The sequence below is a fragment of the Meleagris gallopavo genome, chromosome 4, assembly GCF_905368555.1.
Source record: "Meleagris gallopavo chromosome 4, MGAL_WU_HG_1.1, whole genome shotgun sequence".
Taxonomy (NCBI): Eukaryota; Metazoa; Chordata; class Aves; order Galliformes; family Phasianidae; genus Meleagris; species Meleagris gallopavo.
This window is the reverse complement of record NC_139407.1, coordinates 64,748,263-64,765,635: the sequence shown is the minus strand read 5'-3', so window position 1 is coordinate 64,765,635 and position 17,373 is coordinate 64,748,263. Positions and strand designations below refer to the sequence as shown.

General features: G+C 41.8%; 1 long non-coding RNA gene across 1 annotated transcript in view; it reads left to right on the top strand.

Annotated features, from left to right (window-relative positions):
• The window catches only part of LOC146544538 (uncharacterized), a 53,440-nt gene that overhangs the window by 15,180 nt on the left and 20,887 nt on the right, over window positions 1-17,373 (top strand). The window contains exon 2 of the long non-coding RNA XR_014882794.1: window positions 4,272-4,332. This is a non-coding gene — a long non-coding RNA (uncharacterized LOC146544538). The remainder of the gene's footprint in view (window positions 1-4,271; window positions 4,333-17,373) is intronic.

Here is a 17,373-nt window from a genome sequence, read left to right as displayed (position 1 = left end):
TCTGTGTCATTCCTAGATCCAGAATGAAGTTTTAGGCCACTTGCACTCAAGTGTTCTATAGGATAGAGTTTCCCAAACCTATGTTAGCTCACCAAGCATAGCTACATCTGTCTAGTATGCTTTTTTTTTTTTTTTAAAAAAAAAAAAAGGAGGCCTGAGAGCTTATTTCTGTAAGTCTTTGGTTCAGGAGTGACTGCAGCCCCAGCACTTACCTGGCAATATCACATTGCAGCTTTGTGTCGTGCCTTTCTTGTTCAATGCAGTCCCAAGCAGCTTGGTGACTTCACTCAGTGAAGCCCACTTCCATGACTTCCTGCCTGCAAAGGGCAAGTTTCCTTTGTGCTTTCATTTTTAACCATGCTCAGACAATGTCTATTCTTAACAAAGAAGTGATGCTTTGTGTGGTAATGAACTACCCAGACTACGTATACACTTACTGCTGGAAAGAACATGCTGCTCGCAGGGGTCAAAGACCCTCAGTTGCCAACAGAAATATAATGTAATGAGTAGAAGGCATTTATTTCTGAAAAAAAAAGAAATATCTGTGATCTAAAGCTTGCTCCACAGAATGAATAGGATGCCTGACTTACTCCCTGTGGACATAAGTGCAAAAAGTGGTCCTCCAGTGCTTCACTGTATGATTTTCAGTGGCCCAGACATATGAACAGATGCGAACAATGGAAAGAAAGGTCCCTCAGCATGAATGTTCTTGTGCTTAAGGACACTGGAAGACTGAAGAGCTGGGACAGGTCTGTTGAGAAGAGTGTTCTGATACCTGAAAAAAATGTTTTCCTAGATATTAGGGATGATTTTATCTAGGTACTGAAGTATCCATTCTAATCCCGCGTACACCCATCTAAATTTTGATCAACCAACACATCTCATCTACAACTAAATCCTGACAGACTGTGTACAAGAGACATTTCTCCAGCTGTTTTGTCAGCAAGGTGCACACCCAGTGGTATCTGTAGGGCATCTGTTTCCGTCATGGAATCATTAAAGCTGGAAAAGACCACAAAATGCAGCCAATAGACACATAACTGAAGGAAGATGTTCTAGGAAGATGACTTTATGCTGCTAACAACTTAAAGTTATTAAGTTATTTAGGAGGCTTCCATCCCACATCACTCATACAAATTACACAGTGTTAAAATCCTTTTTCTGGATTAAAAGCATGACTTTGTAAGGTATAAATGAGGTTAACTCCTCTCTGCAGATATTACTCTTGGCAAAAGTCTGTCTCATCTCAGGAGTAAGGGCATTCTTATGGATCCAATTAGAGAAAAAACACTGTCTGGCAGGGAAGAATAAAACCTATAACACATGTTATTATACAATGGCAGCTGGAATAGAATTTTCTCTTATGGGAGCGTGTGAGCTTAATGTGAAAGTAGAAACTGGGCTTGTCAGACTTAATTAGAGTGAGAGAAATGGTTTACGGTCAGAAACAGCATACATTATCCACTCCTGTCTGCTGGGGCTGTGCCAGGCTCAGAGGACGATGGAACAGCACCCAGCACTGAGGCACATCCAGACAGACAAATGTTCACACCACAAGCTTCTCACTGGTGATGGTGAGAGCACTGTGGACTCGCACTGTAGTTAAAACATTATCTCATCCCAGTGACCAGATGATAGTTCACCAGAAAGTCTCAAAGCATATACTAATTATCAGCCAGTGAAAGGCCCTCTGTTAGACATGGGATATAAGCCAGCATGTCACAGCTTAACATACACATATTGAAGGCTAGTTTGGAGAGTAAGTAGGGTCATCATGGGTAATACATCAGATCTGTCCACCTGAAATACATAAACGGCTGTTAGATATGTTAGTATCTAAGTACCTCGTAGAACTCTTCTAAGCTAGAAATTTCCTCTTATTCCCAATTTACGTGGAAGGCTATAGGATTTCAGTGGGATCTAGATGTTCAGATACCCTTCTAAAGCCAGCCCTTGGGACATACACATCATTGTGTGAGAATGGTCTCTGAAGGGCTGCCAGGTGTGTGCCCATGAGATGGTGGACTGGGAGTGCACTCTTATTGGCACGCTGTCCTGCTGTGTTTATTTGGGCACCAGAGCTCACATGGCTTTGCAGACAGTATAGAAAGAGGTGCAGATTTACTGGCTGTGTAGATAGGAGTAAAAGAACTGTAGTTTTCTCATTGGTACCATGCACCGAATCAGGAGTGCAGCTCCTTTTCCGAGTTAGGATCCTGGATCATGGTGGTGGAGGGGTCTTTCTCCACATAACAGCTTTCAAGATGACATCAAGGCAATTTTGTTTCCCTTAAGTTTCTGTAAATCTTAATAAATCAATTTGAAGCAGAATCACAAGGTGGTGGAAAATCTTTAGCGAGAAAGTCAGCAAAAGGGGCACTTAACAACCTGCCTGATCACAAATGTATTTGAGACAATTCTATCATAGGAGAACTTATAAAGTGTGAGCAAGAGACTCAGAGGGGCTTTCCACATGCTTTAGTTTAGTTTAGTGAGCATGAATAAGTCATTTTATCCATTTCTCAGTAGCTAGATACAGGATAATATTTTCATCTTTTGCCTTCTGCCACTTTGTATTTTATGTTTCCAAGAAAAGAAGCTGCCCTGAAGAGTGATTAGGGCTTAAATCTCATATGAATTCTCTAAATGTTCCTGAAAATACAAATATAGTTCACTGCATGTCCTCTTCTGCACCAAATCTAATATTGCTACTTGTCACACAGTCTAAAGATCTTGGCTTTTGACAGTAAAAGTCATTGGGGCAAGGGGAAAGAGAAGCTTGTAAAATTTTTAATTTTCATTTTAAGGGGGTTTTCCCTCTTGATGCAAAACAAAATGCACATTTCTCAATAGAACACAAGAAAACCCCTGCTTTTCCACCTGACATGGTTATTCATGTCATCATGCTCTTAAGTGAAAGGACATCATGTACTCTGCTAAAGAACAAGAAGGATTATGTCCCTCTCTTCTTGAGGCAAATGTACAAGTGGTATCTTGGACTCAGATGTATGCAGTCCTTTGAAATTTGATTTGTTCCCTGGTCTGGTTGCCTGTTATGCAGAGTGGAAGTGGGTGGAACTGTCATGTTGATGTCCCCATTGGTGACCACATGTATTTCAGGAATGCTCTGTAATACAACCTAGCTCATTGTTGACAGCCAGAACTTTCCATGAAGTCCACAGGCTCCTTTTCTTCTCTTCGGCTTGCTTACTTAATGTTGGTCCATTAGTGAAACAGGTGTGCCTGGAGTGAAAGGAGGCATCACTGCACCAAACTTCATCCTTCAGGCAGAGCAGAAGAAGGCACTTCCCAGGGAAGAGATCTCTTGCCACTGTCTGCAGGCTGTCCTTATATATTCATCATTGCTTGGTATATTACCCAAGGACAAAGATCTGACCAACTTCTAAGCAGGCACTGTGCCATCATAACAGATGAGCGTAAATGGGGCAGCCAAGAAGCCATGTATTTGCATCTAGTGTGTTTAAGGGTTAGATTCCCATCCAGGAACGTCGCAGCAGCTGTCCACCCTCAGTTTACGTGCCTATAGTTTAGGGGGATCTGCCATCACTAATCCAGCTTCAGAGCTGGTTTAACTTTCAAAAATTAAAAATAGCACTCGCTGCTCCATATGGAAAGTAAGTCTTGACCCATTCACATCAAGTGGTTGTGTGGGTGAATGGAGGGGGGCTAGCATCAAAGAATGGCAGGGCAGGGAACTGCATTGACCTCCATTTGTCTTTTTGTTGGGATCCACTGTAGGATTGTATTAGGAATGCCTCCACACACTCTGGCTCTGGTCAAGGTGCCCAAGGCAGGGTTTGGGCTCTGCTAGAAGATGTCAGTTTCCCTGCATCACAGAGATACAGATTCTGCCATCCCATTCCACTCCACCCTATGGCTCCGCACTGTTCCATGTCAGATCTGGTAGTTAAAAATTTACATTTTAAAGCTTAAATGGCCTATACTTAAAAGAGTCTAAGGTCTGGATTTCAGATTCTACTACTGACACACATCTCATCGAAGAACTTAATTTCTCAAAAAAAGATTCTCTGGTATTGCAGGTATGTGGATACAGCTCTTTCCAAGAAAGAAATATTGTTCTCCAAGTTTAATTATTGCATTGTAAAAGTATTTAGAGCCTCAGAGCTAGAACTAATAAAGGATTAATTGATAGAAAAAGGTCAGCCAATGGAGAATGCATCTTAGAAGTTTAGCTGTTCGAGAGGAGTCTGGATCTCTGAACTGAGGACTGTGTATTTTGTGTTTCACAGATTACTTAAGAAAGGATGTGAGCCAGTCAACACAGGGGAAACCATGCTAATTAAACCCAAGGTAAGATTAAATACAGGTCAGTGTTTGCCATCTTGCCAACTCCCGAAACCTCTAGTGGTGATAGCCCAAAGGCTAAAGCATCTTGATTCATTTCCAATCCAAAGCATGGAACCTTACACCTCAATGTCTATAATGCAAACATGTGCCAAACATTACCAAAGCTCAGGTTTTATCCTACTCTCATAAAAGGTTATTCTCTATCTAACAAGACATCCAGGGAAGATGGCTGCACCTTTTCATACCACATGATCTGAGTGGGAGCTCACTCTAGAAGCTCTTCTCTGTGATTGACCCTGCAGAGTTTCAACATGACTTAGGTGTCTTGAAGAAAGGAAATGTACTCATCAATACAATTCAACATATTTAGGGAGAAGCTTTGGTCTATAGCTTAGGACTCAGAAGAGCTAAATTTTACATAGAGGCACATCCTACATACCTGGACTCTTTTGGGATTTAGATGCTCAAAGATTCTGTGACCCTAAAATATTTCATCTTTGAAATCTTACTGGGCAAATGTTGCAAAAATAATAATAAAAATAATAAATTAAAAAATAAAAATTAACAATAAATTAACTAAACTCTTATTTTCCAAAGTGACTTCAGCTTAGTGACTTGAGATTTAGAATTTGGTTGTACAAAAGTGTCATCACAGAGTGAACCAGAAAGTGACTTTATTTCACCTTGCTGAAGGTGAACATGAAATTCAGCATGTTCTTATCTGGTAGTATGTGAAGTAGATCAAAGCACTGGGATTAGCTGTCACACTGGAGTGCTCCCACATATAGTTGTCATGACACATCCCCTGATCTGCACACCCAGTCTTTTCATGCCTTGCCCATGGGAACATGTTTTGTGTCTTTACCCCTCAAATATGGCTGGAAATGTTTTCTATCATCTGAAATATCTTCTCTTTTCCACTTTTCTCTGCTATCGCTTATGTTCATTTTTTCAACATTGCAAATTAAGTCCCATACTGTGTGTGAATTTGGAGCTCACATGAGAGAAATGCAGCAAAACTTGGAATTGTGTCACAGCCTTTTCCAGCGGCCCTTGTGCACACCACATTATTATGTCATATTTGCAGCTTATAAGTGACCTGCTGGGATATGCCCACCACAGTGTAGTTATCACAGCCATGCAAACTAACACACCTCACTGTGGTATGTGAATTCTTCTGAATTACTGAGTTTCAGACCATAGGGTATGAATAGTGTATGTCTGTGTGAGAGTTTTCCATATTTTCTGAGAGGAGAGATCATCTTATTGTTTATTGTATCTCAACAAAACAGATTTATCTACACAATAGTTAAGTGCCACTTTAGAGTGCTCTTTGATTCTAGCTCATCCTTTTTGTCACAGCTGATGATTTTCCCCTAGCTCTACTCCCATAATCTCAGTAAATTCTATTGTTCTGAGACTACTCACCATGTGCAAGCACTGAGTACTTTCGATGTAAACAAAGAGACTAATTTCTGCAATCACACACCTGTAAATGGCTTTATTAGCATACACAAAAACAATTAACAGAACAGGAAGAAAGGGGCCATAAGATAGATAAATGTTAATTTTGCAGAGTTATTGGAATATGTCAATGGCAATTTTTAAAACCTTTTATTACCTGTGCTATTATACGTATTCTGATGGTGCCAAGGCATCCAGAAGGTATGTAAGGGCAACACTTTCATAGACAGTTTTTAACCCAGGAATTCAGGAGCTCTCACAGTGTAGGATTTACCCAGTCTCCAGCCAGTGCCTAAATAAAAGCATGCTGTAATTTTGTGATACTCATCATTGATCTCATATCACGTGCAATATTTCTTAAACTTGCAGATCATGTAGTTAAAAATGAAGCCAGATTTGTAGAAATGGGTGAAATGCATCAAATAAATTGTTTGTTGAGGTCAACATATGAACATTACTTGAAGTAGGGAGTTGTTCATATTCAACTTTTACCATCAGTTCATGCTTTCCTTCTTGGTAGCTGAGTGGTTTTCTGTCTGTTAGCAACAGCAGAGTGCCTTCCCCAGAAATGGCTGTAATCTCTCACCCTCAAGGAATGGTTAAGACATTCTGTGGAGGAATTATGACTTATTGACTCGGGAGCAGCATGGGGAAAGTCAGAGTTATTCTTCATCCAGGCCAGAGTGGGGACGTCCACAGAACCATCCTGCTTCGCACCCTCTGACTCCTGCTGGCAATGTGGCCAGTGCAGCTGCGGGCATCCAGCCCTGGCATCTGGAGTGCTTGGGTTTGATGCTTGAAGAAAAGGCCTCTGTTACAACAAAACAGAATAAGACTTTGCTTTCTGGAACTTTCTGGACTTGCTCTATTCCCCAGCCACCGTAACACTCCAGCAAATACTTTCCGAGCCAGTTTTCACACTGCTTCTAGGAACACACAGAATATTCAACCAAAATATCATGTGTCATCTATTTGACCTCTTGGCATCCATTGACATAAGTTTACCTCATAGCTACTATTTTCCTAATAAATTATGTTTAGGGTTTGTTTTTCAAGCTTCAATGGAAAATCCCAAATTGTGTCATTACAAGAGTAAACACTCCTACATGCTAAACATGTTCTGCTTTCCATTGCTCTGCTGCCAATGTCTGGGGGTGAAAAAAGGCCTGAGAATGCTGAGTGTCAAGAGTAAAGTACAAGAGCTGCAGCCAGTGTGGAGTCTGGAGCTTTGTGTTACTGCAGAGCTGAGTAGCTGTTGCCCTGGTCCATCTACAAGAACTCGATAATCAAAGCTTTCCTCTTAATTGACAAATGTAACTCTCTCTGAGCTGATGAGCTGCTGGATGCCCGAGGGAGTGGTGGAGTCACCATCCCTGGAGATGTTCAAGAAACATGGAGATGTGGCACTGAGGAGCATGGTTAGCGGACATGGTGGGGATGGGTTGAAAATTGGACCAAATGATCTTAGAGGTCTTTTCCAACATTAATGTTTCTATTATTCTAAGGGCTGCTCTTCCACAGAAGAGATAAATTTAATCTGCAGAATGCCAAGTAGATCACAGAGTCTGGTGTGTGCATCTTGAACATCTGCACAGTGGACAGTTCTGGACCAGCCTGGAGGAGCAGCAGTGCACCATAATTCCCTGTTTTTTCACCATCTGAACCCAAGCTCTGTCTCTTTGAAAGTCTGAACTCAGAGCAGCATTTCAGGGAAATGAAGGGATTGAATTCCAAAAAGGCCTTGTGAATGCAGCTGGGTGATAAGGTGCCTGAGCTCGGCACACAGGCTTGACTGAGGTGTTCCACACTCTTGTCAAGGGCCACTTGACACAGAAGGCGTCTAAATTTCTGCCAGAAAGCATAAGCAAGTCTTCGAAGTCCCAGAAATGCTGTGATACCTGGATATATGCGGTAATCCCAAGGGATTCCTATACCAGCTGTTCCTCTTTCTCTCTCCTGCCTGAGGACCAAAGTATGGGAGCATTTATAGATTCGTGCCCATCAGGAAGTGTATGTAGGGGTATGATATGTATGTCAAGGAGGGGCAGGGAGAGATGAGATAGAGGAAGAATGTGATTTCCAAATCTTAGATTCAGTCTCCTGTATTTTAGCCACGTTTTCACTCCATAGCTGTGCAGGAGAGTTGGAGGAAAGGCAGACCAGCCTTGCAGACCTTACAGTAGTGTAGGACTCAGAGCTAAGTAATGTGCTTAACTACACAGCAATGTTTAATTTGCTGTGCCAGTTTGTCCCCTCTACTTCTAGGATCTTCTCTCACATTTAAATACAAGTTTAAGCTGCAGAGTCATATCTGAGACATATTCCAGGTACAAGTTATTGTACGAGAAATCAAAACGTATCCTTAAAAGGCTGATTCTTTGAGACAGGCTTTTCCCCCATTGATTTCATCAGCATTTTCCATGTGGAGCCAACTTCGAGATCTGACCAATGAATCTGAGTTCAAGCAGGCTGTGTTCTCAGCTGGCTGTGATTTCCTGGGTCTTTCTGAAGCAGCAGGTGGACATCTAAGATCTCACCATGAGATCTCGGTGTAATCAAAATAAGTGACACTTTTGGAAAAGAGAAGGGTCTCAGGAGACCTCATTGTGGCCTTCCAATACTTGAAGAAGCATATAAACAGGAGGGGGAACTGCTGTTTACAGGGGTGGATAGCAATAGGACAAGGGGGAATGGTTTTAAACTGAGACAGGGGAGGTTTAGGTTAGATATTAGGAGGAAGTTTTTCACACAGGGTGGTGACACACTGGAACAGGTTGCCCAAGGAGGTTGTGGATGCCCCATCCCTGGAGGCATTCAGGGCCAGGCTGGATGTGGCTCTGGGCAGCCTGATCTGGTGGTTGGCAACCCTGCACATAGCAGGGGGTTGAAATTGGATGATCATTGTGATCATTCTATGATTCTATGACACAACTGACAAACCTTCTATTGATTTTCCTCAGTGAATGCTTTTGCTAATAACAATTAGATCTCAATAACAGAAACAAAAAGTGTCTCAAATACTGATGTGTTCAAAGTGTTCATGTTGAAATGAGAATCTTTTTGCAGAGATGTCTCACTGGAAGGAAAGTGAGGCAACTTTGAGAAGGATTCCCTCAATGCTTTCGTATTTATATTATGCTTTCAATTGCCCAGAGAAGTTGTGGATGACCCATGCCTGGAGACATTCAAGGCCAGGTTGGATGGGATCCTGGGCAGGCTCATCTAGTGGTTGCAACCCTGCCCATGGCACAGGAGTTGGAACTAGGTGATCTTTAAGATTCCCTTCAACCAAAGCCATTCTATGATTCTATATGCAGAGAATTACTGGACGTGACGTTTGAGTTACCTCCTCCCAGCCCTTTTCAGGCTTCTCATAAGGTGAGCATTCAGATACCTTTTTCTCAAGCTGGGCACATCACAGCAGAGTTTCCCAAAACTGCTAGTCACTTCAGAAATGCTTGGCTCTGGGTTCTGTCTTGAAAGCTTTTCTTGACGCGTCCAAAGATAATCTCTGGTCTGCCAGAAGGACTTTGGAACCAAAATATTAACCTTTCATTTTTTGTTTCTGTCTCTACTGAGTTCAGTTGTGCTCTTAGGTAAGAAGCAGCTTGCCTGTGCTGGGAGCTGCTTTGCTCAAGCCTTGCACCGCACATTCCCAACTGTTTTTGCAAGGAGAGAAAAACCAGCTCCCCACCAGGATGACTGCTTCAGGGGAGCAGGAAAGGGGATGGCAGCTTGCTAAGGAGAATTTTTACACTCTGTTTTGTCTGTTCTTTCTCTTCATGCTGATTGCCATCCAAGACATATTCAATCTTGCTCTGTAAAATACTTTAATAACTCAATGGCTCATTCACCTAGCAGAACTCAGATTTTCCAAGGAGAAATGCCAAGGTGGGTCTGAGAATCTACATGCAAATAGGTCATGGGATATGTGTGACAACTTTGTGGCTCTCTATAACACTGTTATTGTGAGAATAGCAACATACTTTTGTGTGTCAATGCAATGACTGATCCATTTTCCAGAAATTCTTACCTTATGGTAGATAAGACAAGCATAGATATAAAATACAGTGCTTATTCATCTCCACACAAACCCAGCTGTTTCCAGATGGAAAGCTGCTGTAGTTTCACAGTTCATAACAATAGTATGTAAAATTTTAGAGCTGAAATCGTACTTCTCCTACATACTGACGCTGACTGCTATAGATGTTGTCACAAGCTGCATGAAGATTACAGCTGTGTGGCTAGGTAAGTAATGGGATGCCACCTTCACCTGTTAATGGGAGGTTACGAGTTAAATACAGCATCAGTGAACTGATTCACCTTCGCTTTTCCAGCTGTTCCCAAATAAGATGATCATAGAATCATTAAGGTTGGAAAGACCAGTAATACCGTCTAGTCCAACCATCAGCCCATGCCTGTAACTACTCTAGACCATGTCACTCAGTACAAAAACCACCCTTTGCCTGAACTCCTCCAGGTATGGTAGTTCCGCTACCTCCCTGGACAGCCTGTTTCAATGCACTGTCACTCTTACTGTGAAGAAATTTCTCCTAATATCCAACCTCAGCCCTCCCTGGTGCAACTTCAGACCATTACTTCTTTTCCTATTGACAATATCTTTAACAACTGAACTTCCCCCAGCCTGTACATTTCTTCAGTGTATTAATAGAGCATCTATCAGTATTGCTCCCTAGAAAGACAAAGGAATTGTTCACTGAAATGAGTAGATGAGTAAAGTGACTGAACTGGAAGAAAATGGTATCAATATGGACACATGCCAGATCAGTTAATAATAGTAATATGAATAAACAAGCACCATCAGTATCAAAAAAGAGCTGGAGAGAAGGGCTAGTAAAGAAGAAAGCAACACTTAAACATAGTTCTGTAAATAAATACTCTGTTTAATGGGACAGAAGGATCCAGAATGAAGAAAAGTGGAAAGGGCGTAACTGCAAACATTGGGATTTAGGAGGTGTGAGCAGGGAGAAGGAGGCAGATCAAAAAGGGCAGCTCTAAGAAAAATGGGAGCAGAGTCATAGGAAAAGAAAATGGAAAACTGAGAGTGTAGCAGGACAAACAATGGGATCTGGGGTAAAATCACAACTTGCAGAGAGGTTATACCGCACCTCATGGCACAACAGTTGGATAGAAAAGATAGTTTTGCAAATAATGTATTGTAAGGAGATAAAATAGCAAGAGTTTCAGATGGCAGTAGGCCATGTGGTCCATCTACCCACTATATCTGTCCACCATGGGATGTATTTTCTCTCCAAACACCAGACTGACTCATGCCTTAATGTGTTTGCAGTTGCACAACTGCCTTTGAATGTCTCTGAAGCATGCAGACATTTCTTTTAACCTCCAGCCTCGGCTGCTGTTTATGAGCTTTTGATGGTGTTGTTTTGCATGTTTGAGTAAGTGAGAGTCAGACCTCCTGACCCTGTGGGTTGGAGGGGACCCTTCTCCTAACTTGTCCAGGGACTGTTAGCTCCATTTAACAATATAACTGTCCCAGGGCAAAATCCAGTGCCACTGGAGTCACTGGGATGGTTGCCATTAGTTCCAATGGATCCAGAACTCAGGGCCAAAAGTGTCTTTGATCCAAGGTGGGGAGACATTTGCAGTCTGTCCAGCTCATAGAAGCTGTGTTCTGTGATTCATTTCCCTTTTTCTGTATATTGTGAAAGGAGGATGGCCTTTGAATATAAACATTCACTGGATGTGTGTGGTTTGCATGAGAACTTGCTTGCTACAAACTGTACGCATGTTAGAACCAAAGTCATTTAAAGCCAGACAAGCTCCTCTTAAAATGACAATTCCTAAGCAAAGGGCTCTTTAAGTTCAGGTCTGAACTTGCTCTTTACAGAAGAGAAAGAGCCAGAAGCATAAGGCAGTAGGATCCAGAGGAGTTTTTCCACTTCCAAGAGAAAATCAAGACAGAAAATCGAATGTCTTTTCTGCAGAGTGAAGGGGGGCTGACCAGAGATCTCCCAACCCCACCTCTGCTGAGGTTTAGCGTGAACACTGCTCCACCTGGGAGCATCCTTACCAGACCAGAAGGCATGGCAATGGGCTGGGGAAGGGCTCCCAAGGTTGTTCTGGTGAGGAAATGTCAGAAATGGCAGCTGCTTGTGGAGGGGGGAGAACATCAGGTAGTAGAGAAGTCTGTGCCTGCAATAGGTTTGTGTCCTTGGAACTAACAGAAGGATGAGAGAGCAAGAAAAGAAATCCAGAGATGAAATGAGAAAGCAAGCCAAAAAGTCATTTGCAAGAAATAATTTTATTTGACTTCCTTTTTCTGATTTTTTTTTTTTTTTTTTTTTGTATTGGCTACTTTTTCTTTTGAGCACCTTGAGCGTCATTAAAAATCCATTTATTTCACTAGCTTGTGCCACAGACTAATTATATCCTGCACAGAGCACGCTTGGACTTGACTACCCAAAAGGGACAGCTTGAACTGGATTCCTTAAAAAGAGTTTTTTGTTTTATAGTGCTATAAAAAATAATTATGTTATTCAGTCCCAAACTCACAATAACCAAAATTGTAAGGCACAAAATCCTTTCCTCCAAATTTGGACTTACTATTTTTCTCTCCTATTTTTTTTTCTCTTTACAATGGTCTCAGAAGATACGTCATTTCTTCATCTGGAGGTGTCCTGAATTAATTAAGTAATTATTATTATTAATATTGTTATTATTTTAACAGTAATGCTGAGGTTGGCCAAAACTGCATAATTGATTCAGGAAAACACTGATTTAAAAATAACATTTAATCTGATATTCTATGTCTCTGAGGCCCCTTGCAGTGAGGTACTCTGAAAACATAAATGCAGGCAGTGTTGGCCTTGAAAGAATTTATCTGCTGGAGGCTCTTATCCTACTGATATAAATCGGTGCCCAGATGGAACACACTTTATCTTGCAGAAAGTTGAGTACTGCTAAAGATTATTGAGCCAAAAATGACTCTAGCTATATCTTGGCTCCCCGACTTGAGTTGTGCTGTTGATAACAGTCTGGTTCATAAACAGAATGAAGAGAGCTGCTAATGAAAGGGGGCCAAACTAATGGCACATTTATGGCCATTTTTCTGATTGCAGCTGTGCCATAAATAACCTGAGACAGCCCTCTTTAGTAATTGTTTAAAATCTGGAAGCATAGCTAACAATTTCCAAGTAACAGGACTTTCACTTCTGACAGGATAGAAGAACACAGGAATTCGGGGTGTGACTGAGAAATGACATTCCACAACTGTACTCTGGTAGCTCTCCAAAGGCTTTGCTCTGTTTCTGCGCATGTATCACTTAGCAGATTTGGCCTAATACAAAGCTGGATTTTGTAAATCCTGTCCGTAAGTGTATTCTCCATATGATTTAAAGTGTTAGGATATTAGAAAAAAATTCTTCTCCTAATCAGTGCTGTAACACTGGGCACTGTAACAGACTGCCCAGGGAGGTAGTGGAGTCACCGCTTCTGGAGGTGTTCAAGAAATACGTAGATGTGGTACTCAGGGATGTGGTTTAGTGGGCAATGTTGGTGATAGGTGGATGGTTGGACTGGATGATCTTGGAGGTCTTTTTGAGCCTCAGTGATTCCATGATTCTATGATTATGTGAAAGCATGAGCAACATCCTGTATTCTGAATTGCCTCTGACCACAGGATGCTCTAAATCTGTCAGCCTCTTGATATGTGAAGGATATAACTGAAAAGATACGAAAACAGACTGAGGGATCTGGGCTTGTTCAGCCTGGAGAAGAGAAGGCTGTGGGGTGACTTCATTATAGCCTTCCAGTACCTAAAGGCAGCCTACAAACAGGAGGGGGGTCAACTCTTTACAAGGGTAGATAACAGCAGGAAAATGGGAAGTGGTTTGAAGTTGAGGGAGGGAAGATTTAGGTTGGATATTGGGGGAACAGAGAGAGTGGTGAGGTGCTGGAACAGGCTGCCTAGAAAGGCTGTGGATGCCCTGTCCCTGGAGGTGTTGAAGACCAGGTTGGATGGGGCCCTGGGCAGCCTGGCCTAGTATTAAATGGGGAGGTTGGTGGCCCTGCCTGCAGCAGGGGGTTGAAGTTTAATGATTCTTGAGGTCCCTTCCAATCCAAGGCATTCCGTGATTCTATTATTCTATGAAAACAAACAACCAGGCTTTTCTACATTTGCCTGGAAATATGCTTCAATACCCACAGGAGAAGGCTCCCTCTGTCCTTGGCCATGCAACCACTAAATGGTGAGACCATAACATAAGTGTCCCAAGAGCAACATAGCCCAGCACAGCACCCAGCACACACAACACTGAGTCACAGGTTGAGTTCAGACTAGGCAGAAGCCTGCTGGAAACAAAAGCTTTCATTAGCTGGTTATGTAGCTGCTTTTTAGGACTGCAATTTCAATTGGAAGCTGGAAGTGGATTTATAGCACGTATGTGTTAGCATGGTGCCGAGAAATCTCATTTTAAATTCCAGACATTGGGGTTTAAGTCAAAAATTATTCACGGCACCGTCTCTTCTTCCTTTCCATCAGTTCTGTGACAGAGAGTCTTACCCCATCTGGGGAGGTAGAGCAGAACTATTCCTTTCTTTCCCACATATTTGGTGGGTATCTTTCTATTTCAGAAAACATCAAATCATTGAAGATTTCTAACTAATTAACATTAACTTTGATGTTAGTCCTTCCTGTGAGCAGAGCTGTCTTACAAAGGGTAAGGTTTCTTACCCTATGATAAGGAAATGTTATTTAATCAATATATTTTCCAGCGTACGTGTTCTTTGGCAGGAATTGAAAATTGTCTCTTTTGAGTGTGTGTGTGCGTATGTATGTCTGCACAGGTCTGTGTATATGCACAGGGATTCCTCTTTCAGAAAACAGAATTGTTGGACATAGATAGGAATGTATCTGGCACCTCCAGTAGAAAGACTCAGAAGAAAATCAGTATGTGAGGGAGTTTTGCAAGATATCCAACTCTGACTGCTTTGCGGTTCACTTTCCATTCCAAAATTGCTAATGGTGAGCTGTCCAGACCATGTCTCTGACCAAAGAATTTTGGAATCGTGAGAAAACAATGAGTTAGCCGTTAGGAAAGATTAAGCTCCTAATCTTAATCCTTCCAACTATCACCTTACATAAAAAGGCATTCATGTTTAAACCACTGCTAAAGACTCTTGGATAAATTTCTCTCTATCCTAATTCCAGTGAAACTGTCACTGCTACTTCAAATATATAGTGATTTTATGTGACTTGGCTACAGTTATTATTGTAATAGTATTAGAATTGCCATCTTATATTGGTGTTCCGTTAATACTGCCACACATCATATTTACTCAGAGAAAACTTACAGACAGGGCAGACAAAGAACTGCAGAGAAATAAAGTGTTTTTGTACTGTTTACATATGCAATAAATATTCAAAGTAATAAGTTAATTTAAATACAGAAGCATAAAGAGTTTGAGATTGAATGTGAAGCAAACCCAGCTCTACTAAAGCCCCCTTCAGCCCTCCGTGTTGCTTTCCAAAGCACTTTAGTGTTTAATTCATTGTGGAAAGGGCAGTCTGCCCCTTCTGATTTTGCCAGTGTACCCACAACCAGAACAAAATGTAACAATTCAGAATAACTGAATAAATAATTTCCCAGAATAAGTCTGCTGGCAATCCCTTGTATCAATAACTTTTTAGGCATAGAAGCACAAAGGTGCTTAGTGCCTGTCACTTACTCAGGCATTTTAATCCCTGCTGATTTCCTAAATAGGACCTCGACTTCTCAATATGTTTGTAGTTCTCAGGCTTCAGGTTTTCAAAATAATTTCCAGCTTTTTTTTTTTTTCCCCAAATGTTAAAAGGATAGCACTGTTTTATTCAGTAGCCTACCTGGCAAATGCCCATCCAATCTCGCATCAGTACAGAATTATCTGACTGAGTTTATGTCAGTGACATAAAGTTGGCAGTTAAAATCTCCCTTCCTTAACATCCTCTATCCATACAGCTGCATTAAAAAAATATACGTTTTAACCCTTTTAAGCATTCAAGGACAGGCTAGATGGATCCAGATGGAGGTGTCGTGCCTATAGCAGGGGAGCTCTTAACTAGTTGATCTTAAAGGTCCCTTCCAACCAAAACAATTCTATGATGCTGTGAACCAAAGATTATGCAAACTGTGGAGACAGCAGCTAAATCCTCATGCAATTAAGAACAATGACAGCAACATCGTGGTTTGGTGGCTCCAGATTTGGTGGCAAGACAGGAGACAGCTGTGTTAGCATAGCAGCTGCCTATATCCATCCTACCAATTGTTTTGGATATGTCCTGTTGATCCACGTGCCCACTGACCATCTGACTGCAGCTTTCAGTAAAGTACAATTTGAAGAGGAATAAAATGGGAAAAAAAGTCCATCTCACCCAGCTTTGTCTTCTGGGCTGTTGTCAGTAGCATGGGGGTTTGGATGGGGATCTCAGTGCTCAGCCCATCATCAAAAAGGAATGCTAACACCGACTGCATTGAAACCACCACAGAGCTGCAGACCTGACTGATGAAACAGAGGGCTACAAGGAATGTATGCCATACCCCACCAGCTCAGCAAAGGTAACTTTTTAGCATGAAGGTTGAACAGCTGTAATTGGTATGGTCACAAGCTTGCCCCTGGTACCCTTTGCTGTGAGTTTTCAGACAGCAGAAGTGGTCAACACTGTCCTTGACAAGAAAAACAAGCTATGAGAGATGGAATAACTGCTTGCAAGCATTACAGACAGAGGTGAAGGGTGATGTCTTTTTGCCGTTTCAGAGCCTCCCTGTCATTGTACTGCACCAAACTAAATCCCGTGTAAGGAAAAAAAAAAAAAAAGAAGGATCATCTTGCTCTTAAAGGCTGCTGTGCTAGCAGGAGAGCAATGTGGTTAAAATCACTTTGATCCCATTCTTTTTGCAATCCCCTCAAAGAGCCAGATGGCTTTTTTCACACTCGGTGGTGGTGACAGATGCCATGTCATGTCACTGAGAGTGACATGGGGTCCTTCTGTCTGTCCTGAGTCCATCTGATCACATGATGTGTCTGGTGCTTCCTCTGCACTGTACAGAGGAGCAAAGCAGAACTAGCTTTCAGGTACTTTGAAGGAGGCCATAACATCTGCATGCTTTGATTGTCAAATACAAAATTTGCAGTTTTGAGGGTGATCTAATTCTTGAGTTCCAAGACAGAGCACTAATGAAGGCAAATATTAGACAGGTACACCTACAGCAAGAGGGAACTGGGGAAACAAAGTTTAGGACATTCTTTTTAGAATGTGCACTCATAGGATCATAGACGGTTCCAAGTTGGAAGGGACCCACAAGGATCATCGAGTCTGGCTCTGTTTCCTGATCCAACTGCTCTGATTCCCCACTCCCACTCGCTGTAGGTGTACCTGCTTTGGGCTGTTGTGCTCATTGCATAGTATCTCCAGCTGCAGAAATATTGGTTGTGACAGCAGGATGGAGGATGTGTCAGGACGAACAGGAGATAAATGGCATGGAAGCCAGACTAATGTTTTTGTTGATGATATCACTGGAGAGCTAAGGCTCATTTATCTCATTGCTGAATGAAACAAATCAA